Genomic DNA, 22,589 nt, shown 5'->3' with positions numbered 1-22,589 from the left:
TGATTTTGATCCTTCACATACTGTCCAGATTAACTTGTTACCCGGCCGATTTTAGCATGTAAATCTTGGTTGGGCAGCAATGATTTTGACTATGTACAGACTCAGTGACACAGCCTTGCTATTGAAAAGCTATAAATGGCGAAAACCAGGCTTTCAAAAATCCCATTCACCTCCCACAAAATGAGGTGGAACTTCCCCTCCAAATTGCCATATTAGAACCCTATTTCCCTCAGATTACCAAACCCACAAAGAATTTAAAACAACCAATTTTGATAAACTCCCATATCTACTGGGTAACCTTTACCATCACACACAAGATTTCTGTTGCCACAAGAAAAAGACACAGTAAAACAAACACCATTATAAATACAACCCATATTTATGTTGATTTATTTTCCATTTTTTACTTTAACTACTTGCACATCAATACTACTCTCAAATATACATAATATACATTGAATGTTCTATTCCTTTAAAACTTGGGAGTGTAGTGTTTACTGTTAACCAATAAAAAAATTCTATTTCACTTGCTTTGGTATAAACATATATTTCCCATGCCAATAAAGTCATTTTTTTTTACTATTTAACTAGGCAAAACAAATTCTTTATTTACAATGCCATAACCCGGACAGCACTGGGACAATTGTGCACCCCCTTCAGGGCTCCCAATGACAGCCAGATGTGATACTGCCTGATTCTTAACCAACTGTAGTACACCTATTCCTATCTTTAACTGCTCCTCGGGGGGCCTTTGAATTGAACCGAGACAAGCAACCATTACTTATTCCATGGGCCATAGCTCACATGAGAACTCTGGTATCTCACCACACAGCATATCAGGAACATAAGAGAAAGAATAAGGAATCTAACCACTTTTACTTGCATCTGAGATGTTACCAATAGTATTACTGTAGAGTTAACCTCCAATCAACATCAACTCATGATGTAGTCACAACAGAGCCTCTGGTTTCTCAGAGAGGTGTGACAATGGGGTTGGCAAGATCTTCACAGAGAATGCTAATCCTAACAACACAACTTTCTTGCATACAGTTCATAGTCCTCACACCTATCAAACATTTCTCCCCGTCACACTGATGTTTCCCCATGAAACACACCAAAGAGATGAGAGTTATACCTAGCCTGTATGTGTGGGAGTAGAGAGTGATTTCCCACCCACTCTGTGTCATTCATCTGGGGTCTTCACTGAGGTGGAGAGTCCCCCTCTCTCTAATCGTCCATCTGAGGTTTTCACTGAGGTGGAGGATCCCCCTCTCTCTGTCGTCCATCTGGTGGTCTTCACTGAGAGTGGTCCCCCTACTCTCTAATCGTCCATCTGGGGTCTTCACTACGGGGTGGAGGGTCCCCCTCTCTCTGTCGTCCCCTGGTGGTCTTCACTGAGGTGGAGGGTCCCCCTCTCTCTGTCGTCCATCTGGTGGTCTTCGCTGAAGTGGAGGGTCCCCCTCTCCTCTGTCGTCCATCTGAGGTCTTCACTGAGGTGAGGGGTCCCCCTCTCTCTATCGTCCACCTGGTGGTCTTCACTGGGTGGAGAGGTCCCCCTCTCTCTGTCGTCCATCTGGGGTCTTCACTGAGGTGGAGGGTCCCCCCCACCCTGTCGTCCATCTGGGGTCTTCACTGAGTGGAGGGTCCCCCTCTCTCTCTCGTCCATACAGGGGGTCTTCACTGAGGTGAGGGTCCCCTCTCTCTTTCGTCCATCTGGAGCCACACACTGATGTTCAGAAAATAGTCCTTGCAGCAAAATCCACACTTGATAAATGGTTGTTGTGCTGTAATCCCACTCACGGCACATCTTTACAGTGGTTTTTATCTTTCCCTACTAACCCACCAATTAACACACCTTTACAGTGGTTTTTATCTTTCCTACTAACCCACCAATTCATCTTCCCCCCCCCCCACCAATTCCCCTTACGTTTTTTATCTTTCTTACTAACCCACCCAATTAACACACCTTTACAGTGGTTTTTATCTTTCTTACTAACCCACCAATTAACCTTTACTATGGTTTTTATCTTTCCCTACTAACCCACCAATTACCCTTTCTGTTTATATCTTTCTTACTACCCCCAATCCCTTTCGTTTTTATTCCTCACCATCCCTTTATGTGGTTTTTATCTTCCCATTACCCTTTACTGTGTTTTTCTTTCTTACTAACCCGCCAATTAAACACCCTTTACAGTGGTTTTATCTTTCCTACTAACCCACCAATTAAACACACCTTTACACTGTGGTTTTATCTTTCCTACTAACCACTTTCCTACTTACTTTCCCTACCCATTGGTCCTTTTTCTATGTTTTTGTATTTCTTTGTTTTTTGACCGTAGTGTGGCAAACCCCAATCAGGCACAGCTGAAGCTCGTTGTTTGCTGATTGGAGTCCCACACTTAAGATCATGTTTTGCCTTTAGGTTTTGTAGTGATTTTCTGTTTTTTTCTAACAGACTGGTTTGCTGTCGTGAGTTTGTTTCATTTTTTTAGCGTTCTATTAAATTCCAAATAACCTAACTCTGCCACCACCTTGGTCTACACTCTCTTCACACTTACAGGTTTTTATCTTTCTTACTAACCCACAATTCTTTTGTTTTTACCCTACTAACCCATTTTATCTTTAAAGCCAAGTGTCTTCCCAGGAGTGGGTTATGTAAGCTACTCATCTGCTTTGTTTCTAGAAATCGAGTGATGCACACAACGCATCTGTGACCCTCCAGTGAATCGTACTGCAGCCAGTCCTGTCTTTTGTCTGTTTGTTTCCTTGTCTTTTCTACCATAAACCTCTTCTCCCTTTGTCCTCCTCGCAGGTAGGCATTGATTATCCCTGAATCTTGCATGGAGAGCTCAGCTCTTTGCAAGAGGGGTCACTATGTCATGACATCTTGTAAATCTCTCAGTTCTGCCTCCAGGGCAAAATTCATGACACAAATGTCAACTTCTGCATCCCTCCTCACTAACAGGTGAAGGTGCTGTTTTGGATATTTTATGATTTAGTTGAGAAAATAATCATACACTCCTAATTTTTGCTATCCACATTTTTTTCTCCACTGATTAGTAACATACTTAAAATCTGTGTGCTTTTCACATAAATTATTCAATAGAGATTTGTTAACATAATCAAGTTAAGCAAATTCCCAGTCTAGAATAGTGTCTTTACAGTACAGACAAATGGTTTGACTCATAGTTACACACATTAGGCTAATAACACATTACAATACATATTCATCATCTCATATATACATTTTACTAATAACGAAATGCTATTGTATTTCTGGTTATATTTAAGCATATTCATACAATAATATACTGTTATAGACTTTCATGAAATCTAGAAAACCAAGGGTAGATAATAAGCATACTTTTCTCATTCTAAAGGGTCACATCTGATTGGCCTAATGCCAATTTGAGCAACCAATGAGTGGCGATTAGTATCCACAGTGTGCATATCCATTAATTACCATGTCTAATTAAATACTTCATCTTTTAAACACTTCTAGCCATAAAACTCAGACATAACACTAATAAATTTCTAGCAAGGTAATAAATAATAGCGCTTGTATAAACATTTTAATAATATTTTAAATCCTCATATTAAACATTTCTAATTCTCTACCATATTTAATACACCTCTTCTACTGATGACTAAGAGGAAGCCATGCCATTTGACATGGTCTTATTTACGTACATTAGTTAAGAGAATGGTTCATGGTCCAGAAAATGTGGGCTGTTTAGTTGATCATTCTTAGTGTCCGCGTTCATAATCCCCAGGTGAAGAGCTAACATCATACTCTACTATTCCCATCTCCTTAGGTTGTCCATATCAGAACAATAACATGATATATGTTGCTTTGTGTTCTATTCATCACCACTCAATAATAACTCTATTAACATCTGCTGTGTCATATTATCCTTCACATCTGTCCAATTTTTACATTTCACTCTAGAGTCAAGAACAGAGGAACTGATAGAGATTACCTACTCCTCCCCGAATCACAGTGGTTGCCTACCCGAACCTACAAATTAGATAGGTTATCGTGGCGTGCATATGTACCTTTGCAAATAAAACATTACTATTAAATGTCTGTTCTACTACATTGCGGGCGCATGCCAGATCCCGGTTTTTCATATCCTGAAATATCAATCTGTGAATTCCATCTGGTGCTTCCTTGTTCAACATCCTTGCAGAAAAATCTTATACCCAATCTTTTTTTTTGGGCCAACAAGCGAACTGTATATTTATCGTTGTCATTTAACTTGGTGTATGTAAGTCATTCAAACTCGTTTCAACCACTCCACACATTTCTTTGTTAACAAACTATAGTTTTAGTCGGTTAGGACATCTACTTTGTGCTCACTTTAAGTCATTTTTCCAACAGTTGTTTACAGACAGATTATTTCACTTATCATTCCTTATCCAATTCCAGTGGAGTCAGAGAAGTTACTGTCCTTTAAAGTTAATTCCGTTTGCTTCTGATAATAAGTACTTTTTAACTCTATTCTTTTTCTTACACATCAGAAAATCTCAATTCTTCATATAATAATCACCGGAAAAGATGGGCGTTTTGGTCAAAAGTTCCAATCAATGCCAAACAACGCAAAACTTTGAATCTAACTACCAAAAATTATCCCCTATGTTCTATTTCCAATAACGCTCAGCAACCTCCCCCCATAAAAGCCAGACTACAGTTTGCAACTGCACTGGGACAAGATCTACTTTTTTGAAATAATTCCTCACATTCTACAATATTTTCCATAATACCCCTTTATTTTGAAAAAGGGGGAGCTCGCAACAAACACCATCCCCCTTTCGTTTTGTGTGGGTGCTTTGCACTGCAGGGAACTGATGCCTTCACAGAATAGATGGCATCATGAGGAGGAAAATTATCTGGATATATTAAGCAACATTTCAAAGACATCTGTCAGGAAGTTAAACTTTTGTAAATGATCAGTACGACCCAAAGCATTTGTAAAAATGTAAATTATATCAAAATTGTTCCATCACAACCCTACCTCAATCCTTAGAAAATCTGCGACAGGCAGAACTAAAAAAAAGTCGAGCAGCCTACACCTGCTCAAAGTTCCACCAGTTTGGCTTCCCCCTTATTGTGGAGCTTTGTAACCATTCCTATTTCAATAAATTCCATTTTTGTAACACAATTCTACCTATTTATAAAAACTCAAATATCACCTTTATTCTACATTTCACTTCTTAAATAAAGTAAGTATCTAACTATAATACAAAATTAAATATCGAATTATGCATTTTTAATTATTGTTTTAACTTCCACTCCAACTGTATATACTCACATTTAAAATAGTTTCCCACTCATAAACCAATTCTTGGTGAAAAAGTATCTTAACCCCTGCAGTTTTCACTTAATTTTGTTGTTTTTAGAGTCTCGAAATATGAAACATTTTTTATATTTTCTTGTATCCCATCCTCCCAAGTGCATACATTTTCAACTGCAATTCTTACATGATCGATATTATTTGATGCGTTTTCCCTATACTATTTGGCTGGTGCACTAAACAACATATTTTATAATTATATTTTGCTTTTAAATTCCATGTTTTATCTCACTACTCTCTTTGTGATAAAAATGGACAGGACATCACACATAGTGTTAAATATTCAAATCCAACGAATTCTACCACAGAGGGAGAGAGACGTATAATGTAATTTTACTATTCCATTTGAAATATAACTAACATAAATCTAACTATGTGTAAACATTCACATGAGAAATTCTCCAGAGTATGAATGGTCAGTCAAAGGGTGACACAAGTTCCCAGTAGATTGTTGGCTATAAGCCCAGCACTGAAAAATATAGCAAATGTGCGGGGCGTTAAATTTTTGCTGTGAACGTAGAGAGGTCAAATATAGAACAGTTGTATTGATAGTGAAATAATGCAGGCTTTTCCATCATATTGATTAATTTATGGCTCCAAATGACTTCCTACACTTAAGGAATTCAGTTATGTTAGATTTCCGTTTTGTCAGTAGGCTCTTTTCCCTCAATAATTACTGTATATCTTCTGTTTATCAGCTCATTGTCCTATAACTAGAGCCAACTGTTTCTGCTCTCTTACAACTTTTCATACTTTTGGTATAGTACAAAACCTCCAACAGACCGGGAATCAGGCTACACAGTCCACTAATCCATAAAGAATTATCATAACAATTAGTATCACAACTATATGAGGGTGTTGACTTTGATTATGTTGAGAAAATAGAATTAGTTTAATTGAAGCTAAAGCAGACTGAGAGAGAAGGGTATCCATATGGCCATAACCCACTCTCTCTATCTCTCTCTCTCCATCTCTCTCTTCGCTCTCTCTCTCTCTCTCTCTCTCTCTCTCTCCCTCTCTCTCTCTCTCTCTCTCTCTCTCTCTCTCTCTCTCTCTCTCTCTCTCTCTCTCTCTCTCTCTCTCACACACACACACATATCTCTCTCTCTTTTCCACTCTCTCTCTCTTTCAATCTCTCTCTCGCTTTCTTTCTCTCAATCTCTCTCTTTCGCTCTCTCTCTTATCACTCTCTCTCTCTCTCTTCTCTCTCTCTCTCTGTCTCTCTCTCTCTCTCTCTCTCTCTCTCTGTGTGTGTCTCTCCCTCTCTCTAAGTCCTCTCTCTCTCTCTTTCCTCTCTCTTGCCACCCACAGTATCTCTCTCTCTTTCACTCGCACTCTGTCTTTCACATGCTCTCTCTCTCTCTCTCTCTCTCTCTCTCTCTCTCTCTTCCTCTCTCTCTCTCCCCTAAATAAAACTTCATGTAGGACTTTCCCATTTGGGGAAATCACTACCTCTAAATACAGCTCTGTCTCAGGTTCTGCTGTGGTGCAGTGGTTGCACAGCCTTTCCTCTACAGGGAGCCCAGGTTTTCCTGTGTCTACCTTTTTCAATGGCAAGGCTGTGCTCACTGACACATTCTTTATCAAGGTTTTTCTAAAGGTTTTCATCAAATAACATATTTTCCTTTTCTCCCCCTCTCTCCCTCTCTCTCTCTTTCACTCTCTCTCTCTCTCTTTCACTCTCTCCCCTTCTCTTTTTCTCTCTCTCTCTCTCTTTCCCTCTCTCACTCTCTCTCTCTCTCTTTCCTTTCTCTCTCTCTCTCTCTCTTTCACTCTCCCTCTCTCTCTCTCTCTTTCACTTACTCTCTCTTTCCCTCCTCTCTCTCTCTCTCTCTCTCTCTCTCTCTCTCTCTCTCTCTCACTCTCTCTCTCTTTCCTCTCTCCACTATATCTCTCAGGTTTCATATGGATAATATACTGTGATGTGTGTGGGAACGGTCTGTGCTCATTTTCATCCTCCCACCCAGCCACAGGCTAGATTAAGGTTATACCTCCAGTCTATTTCAGGCTCTGGATGTACAACCACCACGCAGCACTGCACACACTAGACCAAGAGTACTCACCCCTCCTCCATCCACAATCCCCTCCTGCAGGCACCCAGAGGAAGGCAGAAATCACACTATAAGCCTCCACTATTCTCTCTCTCATCATATCTCTCTTCCGCTCTTTCTGGCTGTGCTCTCTCTCTGTCTCTCTCTCCAATCTCTCTCTCTGTCTCTCTCTGTCTCTCTCTCTGTTTCTGTCTCTCTCTCTCTTATGTCTCTCTTCTCTCTCCTTCCTCTGTCTCTTCCTCTCCCCCGTTCCCACTTACTCTCTTTCTGCCTCTCTCTCTCTGTGTCTCTCTGTCCCTCTCTGTCTCTCTCTCTGTGTCTCTCTGTTTCCCTCTCTGTCTCCTCTCTCAATTTTGTCTCTCTCGTCTCTTTAACTACCTATATCTCTCTCTCTTTGTCTCTCTCTCCTTCCCTCTCTCTCTTCCTCTCCCTTCACTAATCTCTTTCTGCCTCTCTCTCTCCAATTCTTTTTTGTAAGACATTAGGAATGCTTAGGAGTTCTAAATACCTTTAAACATTGAAATAGTTTCAGAACTATCGGGTCTGAGAATACACCATGTCTGCTTTACTAAAGCTATTCGTGTCAGGGTCCTCTTGCTAGGAACAGGATTTTCAAACCTTTATGTAAAGCGTTTTCTCAAGTTGTCCCCTTTGGTTTATGGCAGATGGTCCAACACCATCCTCAGACAATTTATTACAATTGAATACAAGTTTTTACGGTGCAATTCTCATTTCTGGAAAAGTTGCTTCACAATTACAGGATCCAATACAGGATCCAATCTTGCCAACATAAGATAGATTAGATATTTCTTATTGTCAGATTTTTTACAGATATTTACTTTTACTTTACAAAGAAAATGCGCTACGATACAGTGAAGAGACATGAATCAAAACATCAAAAAGGTAAATGACAGTTTAAAGACTCTTATCAACCCCCCCATATACTCAATATTAAAACGCAATTACACTCCCTTAATGTCCATCCACTATTTGTGTCCGGTGGGAAGGTCTTTTTGTATGCCATTTCTAAGTGAGTATCCTTTTACTAGCTGCCATAGGACCTTCAATAGGTACTTTTCTCTATTGTGTAAGCTTATCGTATTTCACCCCAGTGCAAAGAAATTGATGTTTGTTCTATGTCAAATCCCATTATTTTTCCAACTTTAAATCTATTTCTCCCCGGTATGTTTTGATTGTAGGACAGGTCCGAAAGATAGTGAGAAGTGATCCAGCCCTCGATAGGCCCTTCTCTCCAACAAGGATGTAGGGAGCCAGTCTGTTTTGATTTCAGTTTAGGTGTTATGAAGAAACGTATGAGCATCTTCCAACAGTTCTCTCCATGACCTTGAGTTGGTGGAGCTTTGTTGAGTCTCTAATATGTTCGACCATGTTTCATCAGTTATTTCCATGTTCAGTTCCTCCTCCCCACATTTCTTTTGCTCGAGGTAAATCACCTTTATCTCCCTTAAGAAATAGTGTCGAACTTGTACGGTATCTGTAAAAATTGTTTATCCAAGCCATGTTTTTACTTAGGTCCTGGAAGTTATCTAGGTCCCCCCCATTCCTGATAATTGTACTAAATGATGTGATACCTTTCTGCGTCCATTGTTTAAATCTCTGTCCTGAGTTGCAGGGATGAAGCTGGGGTCGTATAGCGGACCAACTCAGCAGAGGTTTGACCTCTCTGTCTAAATGATTTTTGCTGTAACTACCTAAACCATGTCTTCAGAGAGAAATTAATCCACTGATTTTGTCTATTGTATATTTCTATTACCATATCCTTATTTCCCAAAACTGACTGTATGGGTGTCTGTCAAAAAATAGTCTCCATGTTTTTCCATTTGGATTCGTATTCTGAATTGCACCAACACAGTTGGTTATACCTACTCTTCCCGTTAGTTGGTTTGGTTATACCTACTCTCAAGTTATACCTACTCTTCAGCTCTTCCTGTGGTATAATTATATACTAGGACTTAGGTCAAAATCGTCGTTAAGCACATACCCTGAATATGTTCCAAATGTTTGTAAAACATCCATCAATCTAGGTACTCTTGAGCCTGGGTCTTCAAGAATAACAGAATGTCATCAGCATACGCATATCTTATGTTCACTGCCTCTTATTGTTATTCCCTCTAAGGTTGGGTCCTGTCTTATTGCCTGTGCTAATGGTTCGATTACAGCCTTGTCTTGCCCCTCTAATTTTATCGTTCATTACTAATGTCCATGTATCTTTATTCTTGCAGTCAGATATGAATGCAGACGCACTGTATCACTTCTTTGTTGAAACCAATCTTTCCATAACTTGGAATAGGTAATCCCATCCCACTGAATCAAATGCTTTTTCTGCATCTAGACTGATTAATATTACACTTGTCTTATTCTGAGCTAATGTGGTCCATGACATGTGGTGTTCTCCTTATGTTGTCCTGTGTCTGCCCTATTTTGTATCAAACCAGTTTTGATCTCCGTCAATCAATTCTGGGATTATGTTCTCCATTCTTTTGGCTATTGATGCATATAGTTTATAATCCGTGTTAAGAATTAAGGATACATATGAACTGCATTCCTTCTTATCTTTACCTTCCTTTGGGATTACAGATATGATGGCCTCTCTCTCATGATGGTGGGAGACCCCCCTCCCGCAGAGTCCAAGTTAAAACAGACCTTAAGTAGAGGTCTGTTAGTTGTTCTCTGAAGGTCTTGGAACCATTCTGAAGGGAAGCCATCAGGCCCTTAAGTAGAGGTGTTAGTTGTTCTCTGAAGGTCTTGACCCATTCTGAAGGGAGCCATCAGTGCCTGGAGACTTGTTTACTTTTAGTTGAGATATTGCTTTATTAATTTCTGCTGTGGTTATTTCTAAAGGTAAGTCTATCATTTTGCTCTGCCCCAATTGAGGGGAGATCAAGTGAGTTCAAAAAATGCTCTATTGTCTGTGCATCTGCCTTCTCTGGTTGCTTGTACAGATTTGTGTAATATGATTCAAATGCATTCTGTATTTCATCTAATTTGCATGTGATCTTATTTGTTTTGGGGGTCTTTTATTTTGAAAATGGTATTCTGTGCTTGTTGTTTCCTCAGTCTCCATGCTAGTAATTTGGCTGCCTTTAAGCCTCGCTTCATATATCGTTATTTCAGGAACCTGAGCTTTTTCTCTACTTCTCCATGAAATCTGGTCAATTTCCTGTTTTATCTTTTGATAATATAAGAGGTCTTTGTTTTGACTATGAGATCGTTCTAAGTTTCTTAGTGTTTCCTGTAATTTCAGCAGTTTCTGTGCTTTAATCTTTTTCTTGAGATGATGTGGCTATGATCTTTCCTCTAATAAGCGCCTCAGCTGCATCCCACAATGTAGCAGGAGATACTTCCCTGTTATCGTTATTCTCCAGATAGATGTTCAACATCTGTCTTTATTGATTCCTTGAATGCTGGATCATTCAACATGCTTGTGTCATGACGTTGGCCTGTGGGTAGTTTATGACCCCCCATAAATACCTTTCTCCCTTCGCCTCTCTCTACTGACCCTACTGAAGGACTGTTGAATAGCCTTTGTTAAATATAGAGAGTCTGGGCCAACTGACACTTACTCTTGTGTTACTGACTTGTTGCACCCTCGAAACTACTATGATTATTATTATTTGACCATGCTGGTCATTTATGAACATTTGAACATCTAGGCCATGTGCTGTTATAATCTCCACCCGGCACACCAGAAGAGGACTGGCCACCCCTCATAGCCTGGTTCCTCTCTAGATTTCTTCCTAGGTTTTGGCCTTTCTAGGGAGTTTTCCTAGCCACCGTGCTTCTACACCTGCATTGCTTGCTGTTTGGGGTTTTAGGCTGGGTTTCTGTACAGCACTTTGAGATATCAGCTGATGTAAGAAGGGCTATATAAATACATTTGATTTGATTTGATTTGATTTAGTTATCGTTTAGTTATCATGTAGTTATCAATTATTTATAATGTAGTTGCCAATTAGTTATCAGTTAGTTATCACGTTGTTATCAATTAGTTATCGCATAGTTATTTTACATTTTACATTTAAGTCATTTAGCAGACGCTCTTATCCAGAGCGATTACAAATTGGTGCATTCACCTTGTGATATCAGTGGAACACCCTTTACAATTGCATCTAAATCTTTTAAGGGGGGGGGTAGAAGGATTACTTTATCCTATCCTAGGTATTCCTTAAAGAGGTGGGGTTTCAGGTGTCTCCGGAAGGTGGTGATTGACTCCCTGTCCTGGCGTCGTGAGGAGCATGTTCCACCATTGGGGTGCCAGAGCAGCGAACAGTTTTGGCTGGGCTGAGCGGGAACTGTGCTTCCTCAGAGGTAGGGGGGCCAGCAGGCCAGAGGTGGATGAACGCAGTGCCCTTGTTTGGGTGTAGGGCCTGATCAGAGCCTGAAGGTATGGAGGTCGTTCCCTTCACAGCTCCGTGAGGCAATCACCATGGTCTTGTAGCGGATGCGAGCTTCAACTGGAAGCCAGTGGAGAGAGCGGAGGAGCGGGGTGACGTGAGAGAACTTGGGAAGGTTGAACATCAGACGGGCTGCGGCGTTCTGGATGAGTTGTAGGGGTTTAATGGCACAGGCAGGGAGCCCAGCCAACAGCGAGTTGCAGTAATCCATGCTGGAGATGACAAGTGCCTGGATAGGACCTGCGCCGCTTCCTGTGTGAGGCAGGGTCGTACTCTGCGAATGTTTTAGAGCATGAACCTACGGATCGGTCACCGACTTCGATGTTAGTGGAGAACGACAGGGTGTTGTCCAGGATCACGCCAAGGTTCTTAGCACTCTGGGAGGAGGGGGACAAGGAGTTGTCAACCGTGATAGCGAGATCATGGAACAGGCAGTCCCTTCCGGGAGGAAGAGCAGCTCCGTCTTGCCGAGGTTCAGCTTGAGCTGGTGATCCGTCATCCACCTGATATGTCTGACAGTCATGCAGAGAGTGCGATTCGCCGCCTGGTTATCAGAAGGGGAAAGGAGAAGATGAATTGTGTGTCGTCTGCATAGCAATGATAGGAGAGACCATGTGAGGATATGACAGAGCCAAGTGACTTGGTGTATAGCGAGAATAGGAGAGGGCCTAGAACAGAGCCCTGGGGGACCCAGTGGTGAGACGCATGGTGCGGAGACAGATTCTCGCCACGCCACCTGGTAGGATCGACCTGTCAGTAGGACGCAATCCAAGCGTGGGCCGCGCCGGAGATGCCCAACTCGTAGAGGGTGGAGAGGAGGATCTGATGGTTCACGGTATCAAAGGCAGCGGATAGTCTAGAAGGATGAGAGCAGAGGAGAGAGAGTTAGCTTTAGCAGTGCGGGAGAGCCTCCGTGACACAGAGAAGACAGTCTCTGTTGAATGCCCAGTCTTGAAACCTGACTGATTAGGATCAAGAAGGTCATTCTGAGAGAGATAGCAGGAGAGCTGGCCAAGGACGGCACGTTCAAGAGTTTTGGAGAGAAAAGAAAGAAGGGATACTGGTCTGTAGTTGTTGACATCGGAGGGGATCAGTGCAGGTTTTTTCAGAAGGGGTGCAACTCTCTCGCTCTCTTGAAGACGGAAGGGACGTAGCCAGCGGTCACGGATGAGTTGATGAGCGAGGTGAGGAAGGGGAGAAGGTCTCCGGAAATGGTCTGGAGAAGAGAGGAGGGGATAGGGTCAGTGGGCAGGTTGTTGGGCGGCCGGCCGTCACAAGCGCGGGATTTCATCTGGAGAGAGAGGGGAAAGAGAGTCAAAGCACAGGGTAGGGCAGTGTGAGCAGGACCAGCGATGTCGTTTGACTTAGCAAACGAGGATCGGATATCGTCAGCCTTCTTTTCAAAATGGTTGACGGAGTCGGTCCGCAGAGAGGGAGGAGGGGGCGGGAGGATTCAGGAGGGGAGGAGAAGGTAGCAAAGAGCTTCCTAGGGTTAGAGGCAGATACTTGGAATTTAGAGTGGTAGAAAGTGGCTTTAGCAGCAGAGACAGAAGAGGGAGAATGTAGAGAGGAAGGGTGAAAGGATGCCAGGTCCGCAGGGGAGGCGAGTTTTCCTCCATTTCCGCTCGGCTGCCGGGGCCCTGTTCTGTGAGCTCGTAGTGAGTCGTCGAGCCACGGAGCAGGAGGGAGGACCGAGCCGGCCTGGAGGATAGGGGACGAGAAAATCAAAGGATGCAGAAAGGGAGGGGAGGAGGGTTGAGAAGCAGAATCAGGAGATAGGTTGGAGAAGGTTTGAGCAGAGGGAAGAGATGATAGGATGGAAGAGGAGAGAGTAGGGGAGAGAAGAGCGAAGGTTGAGACGCGCAATACCATCCGGTAGGGGCAGAGTGAGAAGTGTTGGATGAGAGCAAGAGGGAAAAGGAAACAAGGTAGTGGTCGGAGATTTGGAGGGGAGTTGCAATGAGATTAGTGGAAGAACAGCATCTAGTAAAAATGAGGTCAAGCGTATTGCCTGCCTTGTGAGTAGGGGGGAAGGTGAGAGGGTGAGGTCAAAGAGGAGAGGAGTGGAAAGAAGGGGCAGAGAGGAATGAGTCAAAGGTAGACGTGGGGAGGTTAAAGTCACCCAGAACTGTGAGAGGTGAGCCATCCTCAGGAAAGGAACTTATCAAGGCGTCAAGCTCATTGATGAACTCTCCAAGGGAACCTGGAGGGCGATAAATGATAAGGATGTTAAGCTTGAAAGGGCTGGTAACTGTGACAGCATGGAATTCAAATGAGGAGATAGACAGATGGGTCAGGGAGAAAGAGAGAATGTCCACTTGGGAGAGATGAGGATTCCAGTGCCACCACCCCGTTGGCTCGATGCTCTAGGGGTATCGCGAGAACACGTGGGCAGACGAAGAGAGCAGTAGGAGTAGCAGTGTTATCTGTGGTAATCCATGTTTCCGTCAGCGCCAGGAAGTCTAGGGACTGGAGGGTAGCATAGGCTGAGATGAACTCAGCCTTGTTGGCTGCAGAACCGGCAGTTCCAGAGGCTGCCGGAGACCTGAACTCCACGTGGGTCGTGCGCGCTGGGACCACCAGGTTAGAGTGGCAGCGCCACGCGGTGTGAAGCGTTTGTATGGCCTGTGCAGAGAGGAGAGAACAGGGATAGACAGACACATAGTTGACAAGCTACAGAAGTGTTGTTTCTTGTATTATTGTCTCTTGTGTCTTTAGAGAACTGTTTCACTTTGATATCCTTTTCTTCTGTCCTGATTTTCTCTTTCTTTTCTTCTGTTAACTAGATATTCTTTGTTGTTCTTCGTTAGCTAGCTAGCTTCTTCCAAAAAGAGTCCCTAGCAACTGCTTAGCAACTGGTTAACAATTCAGCTAGCTAAGATAACTACAATTTTATGAAAAATAGTTATTTTTCAAAAGCCTATCTTCTTTGTTTGTTGCTTGTTTTTTCTCCTATTCAGTCTTGCAGTTTTCTTTTGCTTTTTTCCGATGTACTTCACTCTAAAAACCATGTAAATTTCAATATTTGTAGGAGCTCATTTTTCAGCTGCTGCTGCTCAAAATGGAGTTCGGGAACGTTATCATGTAGTTATCACATAGTTATCATGTAGTTATCAATTAGTCATCATGTAGTTAAAGAATCAGTTATCATTTAGTTAACAATTAGTAATGGTGTAGTTATCAATTAGTTATTATGTAGTTAGCAATTAGTTATCAAGTAGTTATCATGTAGTTATCAATTAGTTATCACAAAGTTATCAATTCGTTATCATGTAGTTATCAATTAGTTATCATGTACTTTTCCATTATAAATAGTCTACTGTACTACACTAGACCAGGGGTATCCAAAACTACACTGGAGTCGAGATTACTGCTGGTTTCCTGTTCTACCTGATAATTAATTGAATCCACCTGGTGTCCCAGGTATAAATCAGTCCCTGATTAGAAGGGAAGAATGAAAAAATGCAGTCGAACTGGAATCAAGGTCCAGAATTGAATTTGAAAGCACTAGACCTAAGGTCTTAATGTTGTACATTGTCTGCCATCTACTGTTGGGATTCAACTATTACATCAGTGATAATCATGTCCACATGCTGCTTACTGTAAAGTCTCCAACATTTCCTCATCTTACAGTAAAACACCATATTACCAATAAATCACTTAACACGAGATGAAGTGTTAATAAGTGACCGCTTACAAGCCCTTTATCCATTTCAATAAAATAGACAGAAAACAGAATTCTTGCTCATGTTTTATTATTATGAAGACTTCACTTCATACAGAGACAGAGAGGATGGAAGAGAGAGAGAACATCTGAGAGGTTTAGAACTCACTTCATACAGAGACAGAGGATGGAAGAGAGAGAGAACATCTGAGAGGTTTAGAATTCACTTCATACAGAGACAGAGAGGATGGAAGAGAGAGAGAACAGTTTCAGTAAGTGGATTGGAACCTTGCTGTGGACCATTGAAGGAGAGAAAAATCAGGACAGCATTCAGCAGGGGCCAACGTTGTACATTTTTTATTGAATGGAAATGGTGCTGTACTGAAAGACCAGTTAAAGAATGCTGTGAATATGGTCTCTGAGAAGGCAATAGTTTTCAGTATGACGCTGCTCAAGTTTTGCCATTTTAAATGGTCATACCCATATTAATCACCAGATGGGAGCAAACACACCTCAAAGAACACTGAAGAAGGGGACACACCCGTTGTCGTTTGGTACAAATCGTTGTGAAACGTAGTGAAATGTTTAATCAATTGAATGTGCCCCAGGTTATAAACATAATCCAGTCATGGTTCTAGCTATGTTGATGGCTAGCCTTCATCTCATTAACTATGCTCAGTAATAGATTGATCCATATCCAAAATACAGTTGTCAAGACAACAAAGAGAGTTTGTGTTTGATGGAATGGAAGTCCACTACACACTTCAGTTGTATAGCCTATTCAGAGTCTGATTAAATAAATAAACGTGCCTGCAAGCAGACAGCCTCACCATAGCGAATAGTTGTGGCAATATGCTCACAATTGTTCTTGATAACAAAAGTATTTCCCACAATCATTATTCAGGGACACAATATCTTGAATCGTCTGTGCATCCGTTCTGATTTTTTTTTCCTTATCGAGATGATTGGCCAACACAGGGGTACTTGTGCCTTTCACTGCTGCCAGTGAAGCAAATGTACATTTGTAACTGTAGAGATAACTTCACCTGATAGAGAAATGGAAATGAAATCAGACATTTTTGTAATTTATGACTTTATAGTAATATTTTGGATTGTGTAGGTTCATGTTTTATATTGTTAATATTTTAAACTTACCTGGGAAGTGAAAATATCTTGTCCATCTTTTCTTCTATTGGGATCGCCAATCACTTTATCACCCACCCAAATTGCATAGTGGTTGAATCCAGTTCGATCAAATTTGATGATATCCCCAAAATGATACTAAAAGATTATTAAATAAATAAATATAAACATTATAGGAACAAGTAATACCTGCATTATTTGACGCTAATTGCTATTTACATTGATCTTTTCCTGTAAATCACATAATCCATATCTTTAAAAAAGTAATTAACGGCAGGCAATGATTTCACTGTATTCATTGATAATGTATAATGCTAATGTAACTGACAATTATGACACATTTTCACAAAGTGTGTTGGGGACCCGAGTTATATATTCAGAACAAAAAACTACTTTTCAAATAAAAACATGTTCAATTAGCCAAAAAGTTTCTCACTTTTGTTGAATACCTACTAACAAGACGGTAAATATCATACTAGTAGATTAGGAGATTAATTATTTAAAGTCACTTACCCTCCTTCAACCGAGATTGTCAGTTGAAAAAGCAAAATGGCCAAAATTAAGGTCTACTTCATTTTCATCTTCATGGCTGTCCAGGGAAATGCTGGAAAGGATAAAACAGAGATGCAAATGAAAGAGGAGTCAAGCACATGTTAATTTGAGAGGGCACTAAGTGTTTTCGCATACATTTTGGCCACTGTACCTATAACTCTTCAAAACACATTTGAATCTCAATAACCCATTTCTAGCTATAGGGTACAGTAGCTTACCACTGGAGTTAATGGAGTTAACTGAGAGCTGTAGGAGCTACAGTATGTCAAATGTCAGACTGACAGTAACTGAAACATGAACGTGTTGTTAAATTCATAGTAATACAACACAACCTCAAAATTACTGGTGAAAATAGATAATTTTTACAAACAGCCAAAAAACGTTTTTAACACAGGGTTGTGTCCTCAGTCCTCTGCTGTACTCCCTGTTCAACCACAACTGCATGGCTTTGCGCGTCACCAAATCCATCATCAAGTTTGCTAACGACACCATGGCTATAGCCTAATAACCAACAACGACGAGTCAGCCTATAGGGGAGGAGGAACAGGCATTGTGGTGCCAGGACAACAACCTCTCCCTCAACATCTGCAAAACAGTTGATTGTTGACTTCAGGAAGCAGAGAAGGTAACATGCCCATGATCCACATCAATGGGACTGCAGTAGAGAGGTCAGCAGTTTTAACTTCCTTGGCATCTACACAGTTGTGTAAAGTACTCAAGTGAAAATACTTTAAAGGACAGGAAAATTGTCCAATTCACGCACTTATCAAGAGAACATGCCTGGTAATCCCCTACTGGCTCTGATCTGGCAGACTCACTAAACACACATGCTTCGTTTGTAAATGATGTCTGAGTGCTGGAGAGTGACCCTGGCTCTCCATAAAAAATGTAAATAAATAATTGTGCCGTCTGGTTTGCTGAATTTAAAATGATTTATACCTTTACTTTTTCTTTTGATACTTAAGTATATTTGAGCAATTATATTTACTTTGAGACTTAAATATATTTAAAACCGAATACTTTTAGACTTATACTTAAGTAGTATTTTACTGGGTGACTTTCACTTTTCTATCAAGGTATCTTTACTTTTACTCAAGTACTTTTTCCTCCACTGCGTCCCCATCACCAAGGACTTGACATGGACCAACAACACCAACACTCTTGTCAAGAGGCCACAACCGCGCCTCTACTTTCTAAGATGGCTGAAGAAATCCCGCATGCCAGCCCAGGAACTCTTCACATACTACCGCTGCACCATGGAAAGCGTCCTGTCTGGTTGCATCACGGTCTGGTACGGGAAGTGCTCCGTCCACGACCGCAAGGCCAGGTATATATGCATAGATAATAACACAGAGTAGCAGCGGCGTAAAAGAGCGGGTGGGGGGGCAATGCAAATAGTCTGGGTCGCCATTTGATTAGATGTTCAGGAGTCTTATGGCTTGGGGGTAGAAGCTTTTTAGAAGCTTCTTGGACCTAGACTTGCTGTGCAGTAGCAGAGAGAACAGTCGATAACTGGGGTGGCTGGAGTCTTTGACAATTTTTAGGGCGTTCCTCTGACATCGCCAGGTATAGAGGTCCTGGATGGCAGGAAGCTTGGTCCCAGTGATGTACTGGGCCGTACGCACTACCCTCTGTAGTGCCTTGCGGTCGGAGGCCGAGCAGTTGCCGTACCAGGCAGTGATGCAACCAGTCAGGATTCTTTCGATGGTGCAGCTATAGAACCTTTTGAGGATCTGAGGACCCATGCCAAATCTTTTCAGTCTGCTGAGGTGGAATAGGTTTTGTCGTGCCCTCTTCACGACTGTCTTGGTGTGCTTGGACCATGTTAGTTTGTTGGTGATGTGGACACCAAGAAACTTGAAGCTCTCAACCTGCTCCAATACAGCCCAGTTGATGGGAATGGGGCGTGCTCGGTCCTCTTTTTCCTGTAGTCCACAATCATCTCCTTTGTCTTGATCATGTTGAAGGAGAAGTTGTTGTCCTGGCACCATCCAGCTAGGTCTCTGAACTCCTCCCTATAGGCTGTCTCGTTGTTGTCGGTGAATAGGCCTACCACTGTTGTGTCGTCAGCAAACTTATTGATGGTGTTGGAGTCGTGCCTGGCCGTGCAGTCATGAGTGAACAGGGAGTACAGGAGGGGACTGAGCACGCAACCCTGAGGGGCTCCTGTGTTGAGGATCAGCATGACGGATGTGTTGTTACCTACCCTTACCACCTGGGGGCGGCCCGTCAGGATGTCCAAGATCCAGTTGCAGAGGGAGGTGTTTAGTCCCAGGGTCCTTAGCTTAGTGATGAGCTTTGTGGGCACTATAGTGTTGAACGCTGAGCTGTAGTCAATGAATAGCATTCTCATATAGGTGTTACTTTTGTCCAGGTGGGAAAGGGCAGTGTGGAGTGCAATAGAGATTGCGTCATCTTTTAGAGCAAGTATGCAAATTGGAGTGGGTCTAGGGTTTCTGGGATAATGGTGTTGATGTGAGCCATGTCCAGCCTTTCAAAGCACTTCATGGCTACAGACATGAGTGCTCAGGTGCGGTAGTAATTTAGTCAGGATACCTTAGTGTTCTTGGGCACAGGGACTATGGTGGTCTGCTTAAAACATGTTGGTATTACAGACTCAGACAGAGAGGTTGAAAATGTCAGTGAAGACACTTGCCAGTTGATCAGCGCATGCTCGCAGTACACGCCCTGGCAATCCGTCTGGCCCTGCGGCCTTGTGAATGATGATCTGTTTAAAGGTCTTACTTACATCGGCTGCTGAGGCGTGATCACACAGTCGTCCAGAACAGCTGGTGCTCTTATGCATGTTTCAGTGTTATTTGCCTCAAAGTGAGCATAGAAGTAGTTTAGCTCGTCTGGTAGGCGTGTGTCACTGGGCAGCTCTCGGCTGTACTTCCCTTTGTAGTCTGTAATGGTTTGCAAGCCCTGCCACATCCTCATGAGCGTTGGAGCCAGTGTAGTATGATTCGATCTTAGTCCTGTATTGAGGCTTTGCCTATTCGATGGCATGCGAGATTTGTTATAAGCTTCCTGGTTAGAGTCCCGCACCTTGAAAGCGGCAGCTCTAGCCTTTAGCTCAGTGCAGATGTTGCCTGTAATCCATGGCTTCTGGTTGGGGTATGTACGTACAGTCACTGTTGGGACGACGTCATCGATGCACTATTGATGAAGCCAATGACTGATGTGGTGTACTCCTCAATGCCATCAGAAGAATCCCAGAGCATATTCCAGTCTGTGCTAGCAAAACAGTCCTGTAGTTTAGCATAGGCTTCATCTGAACACTTTTTTATAGACCGAGTCACTGGTGCTTCCTGCTTTAATTTTTGCTTGTAAGCAGGAATCAGGAGAATAGAATTATGTTCAGATTTGCCAAATGGAGGGCGAGGGGGAGCTTTGTACATGTCTCTGTGTGTGGAGTAAAGGTGGTCTAGAGTTTTTTTCAGCTATGAAAAATACAGATGAAAAGTCTCTAGGTAGATAGTGTGGTCTACAGCTTGTCATGAGAAAATCTACCTCAGGCGAGCAACATTTTTAGTCTTCCTTAGATATTGTGCATCAGCTGTTGTTTACAAATATACATAGTCCGCCACCCCTTGTCTTACCAGACGCGCTGTTCTATCCTGCCGATACATCGTATAATCAGCCAGCTGTATGTTGATAATGTTATCGTTCAGCCACAACTCCGTGAAGCATAAGATATTACAGTTTTTAATGTCCCGTTGGTAGTTTATTCTTCCTTGTAGATCGTCAATGTTATTTTCCAATGATTGCATGTTAGCTAGTAGAACGGAAGGCAGTGGGGGTTTATTCGATCGGGGGTTTATTCGATCGCCTACAAATTCTCAGAAGGCAGCCTGACCTCGGTCCTCTTTTTCTGCATCTTCTCTTCACGCAAATGACAGAGATTTGAGCCTGTTCCTAGAAAGCAGTATGTTCTTCTGCCAGTTTGTGGTGACTAATTCGCTGTTCTGATGTCCAAAAGTTATTTTCGGTCCTAAGAAACAGTAGCAGCAACATTATGTACAGAATAATTTAAAAAATAAGTAGCAAACAACGCAAAAAAACTAACAAAAAACACATAGTTGGTTAGGAGCACGTGAAACATCAGCCATATTTTCCTGGCGCCATGATACATAAACAATTCCTTTGTATTCTACCCCCTCCCATTCCTGCCCGTTACCCCGTCTGCTAATGATAATAAAACACCTGTCTAATGAATGTATGCTCTAAGCACCAGAAATATCCATTTAATTTGAGAAATTTGGTTGGGATTCCTTCCATTTCAAAATAAATCATCACAACTTATTTAAAATTGAAACCTGTAAAAAGTTCAGTTGTATAGTAGCCTAAATTACCATGCTACTATGCTAATGAGAAGCATCAATCCCCCAAGACCATTCACTGTCACCTCTCAACAGGGAAGACCATTCCCCCTCACCTCTCAACAGAGAGGACCATTCCCCCTCACCTCTCAACAGGGAAGACCATTCCCTGTCACATCTCAACAGGGAAGACCCTTCCCCCTCACCTCTGAACTGGGAAGACCCTTCACCTCACATCTCAACAGGGAAGACCCTTCCCCCTCACATCTCAACAGGGAAGACCCTTCCCCCTCACCTCTCAACAGGGAAGACCCTTCCCCCTCACCTCTCAACAGGGAAGACCCTTCACTCTCACCTCTCAACAGGGAAGACCCTTCACCTCAACTCAAAATCCACTTGTCTGACTCTCTAGAGGTGAGCTAAACGTAATGGGGGAGCAGTGGGTCTCTTCATCAGTCTGTCTCAGCTATATATTTTAGTAGTAGGGGAGAGTGGGGTATGTTCAGCCACTTTAGGGTAAGTGGCTGATGGTGTCCTGTTATGATGCTTAATAGGTCAAAGTTTAATTCATGGAATGGGGGAGTGGTATATTGTATAAATAATGTACGCCTACATTCAGATATAGATATCTCTGTTCAATATCACTCTCCCTTCCATTTATTGACCAGTTGTCTGGGACAGGGATGTTATTTTGATGTGCCAATTCGTAAGCAAATTCTCTGCATTTGAGGCTAATAAGCCCATTAAACTGGTCCGTGAGATTCTTGATATGATTATCAAGCTCAGACTCCATGTCATCAGATACGACCTTGTGTTCCCCTGCAACTCCATCACAACCTCTCTTTATCAAGCTCAGACTCCATGTCATCAGATAAGACCTTGTGTTCCCCTGCAACTCCATCACAACCTCTCTTTATCAAGCTCAGACTCCATGTCATCAGATAAGACCTTGTGTTCCCCTGCAACTCCATCACAACCTCTCTTTATCAAGCTCAGACTCCATGTCATCAGATAAGACCTTGTGTTCCTCTACCACTCTATCCTCTCTTTAGACAGGTGTATGGTCATTTGTTCAAGTTTTAAGTTGT

This window comes from Salmo salar, chromosome ssa14, assembly GCF_905237065.1.
Source record: "Salmo salar chromosome ssa14, Ssal_v3.1, whole genome shotgun sequence".
Classification (NCBI taxonomy): Eukaryota; Metazoa; Chordata; class Actinopteri; order Salmoniformes; family Salmonidae; genus Salmo; species Salmo salar.
Note: the sequence above shows the minus strand (reverse complement) of the source record.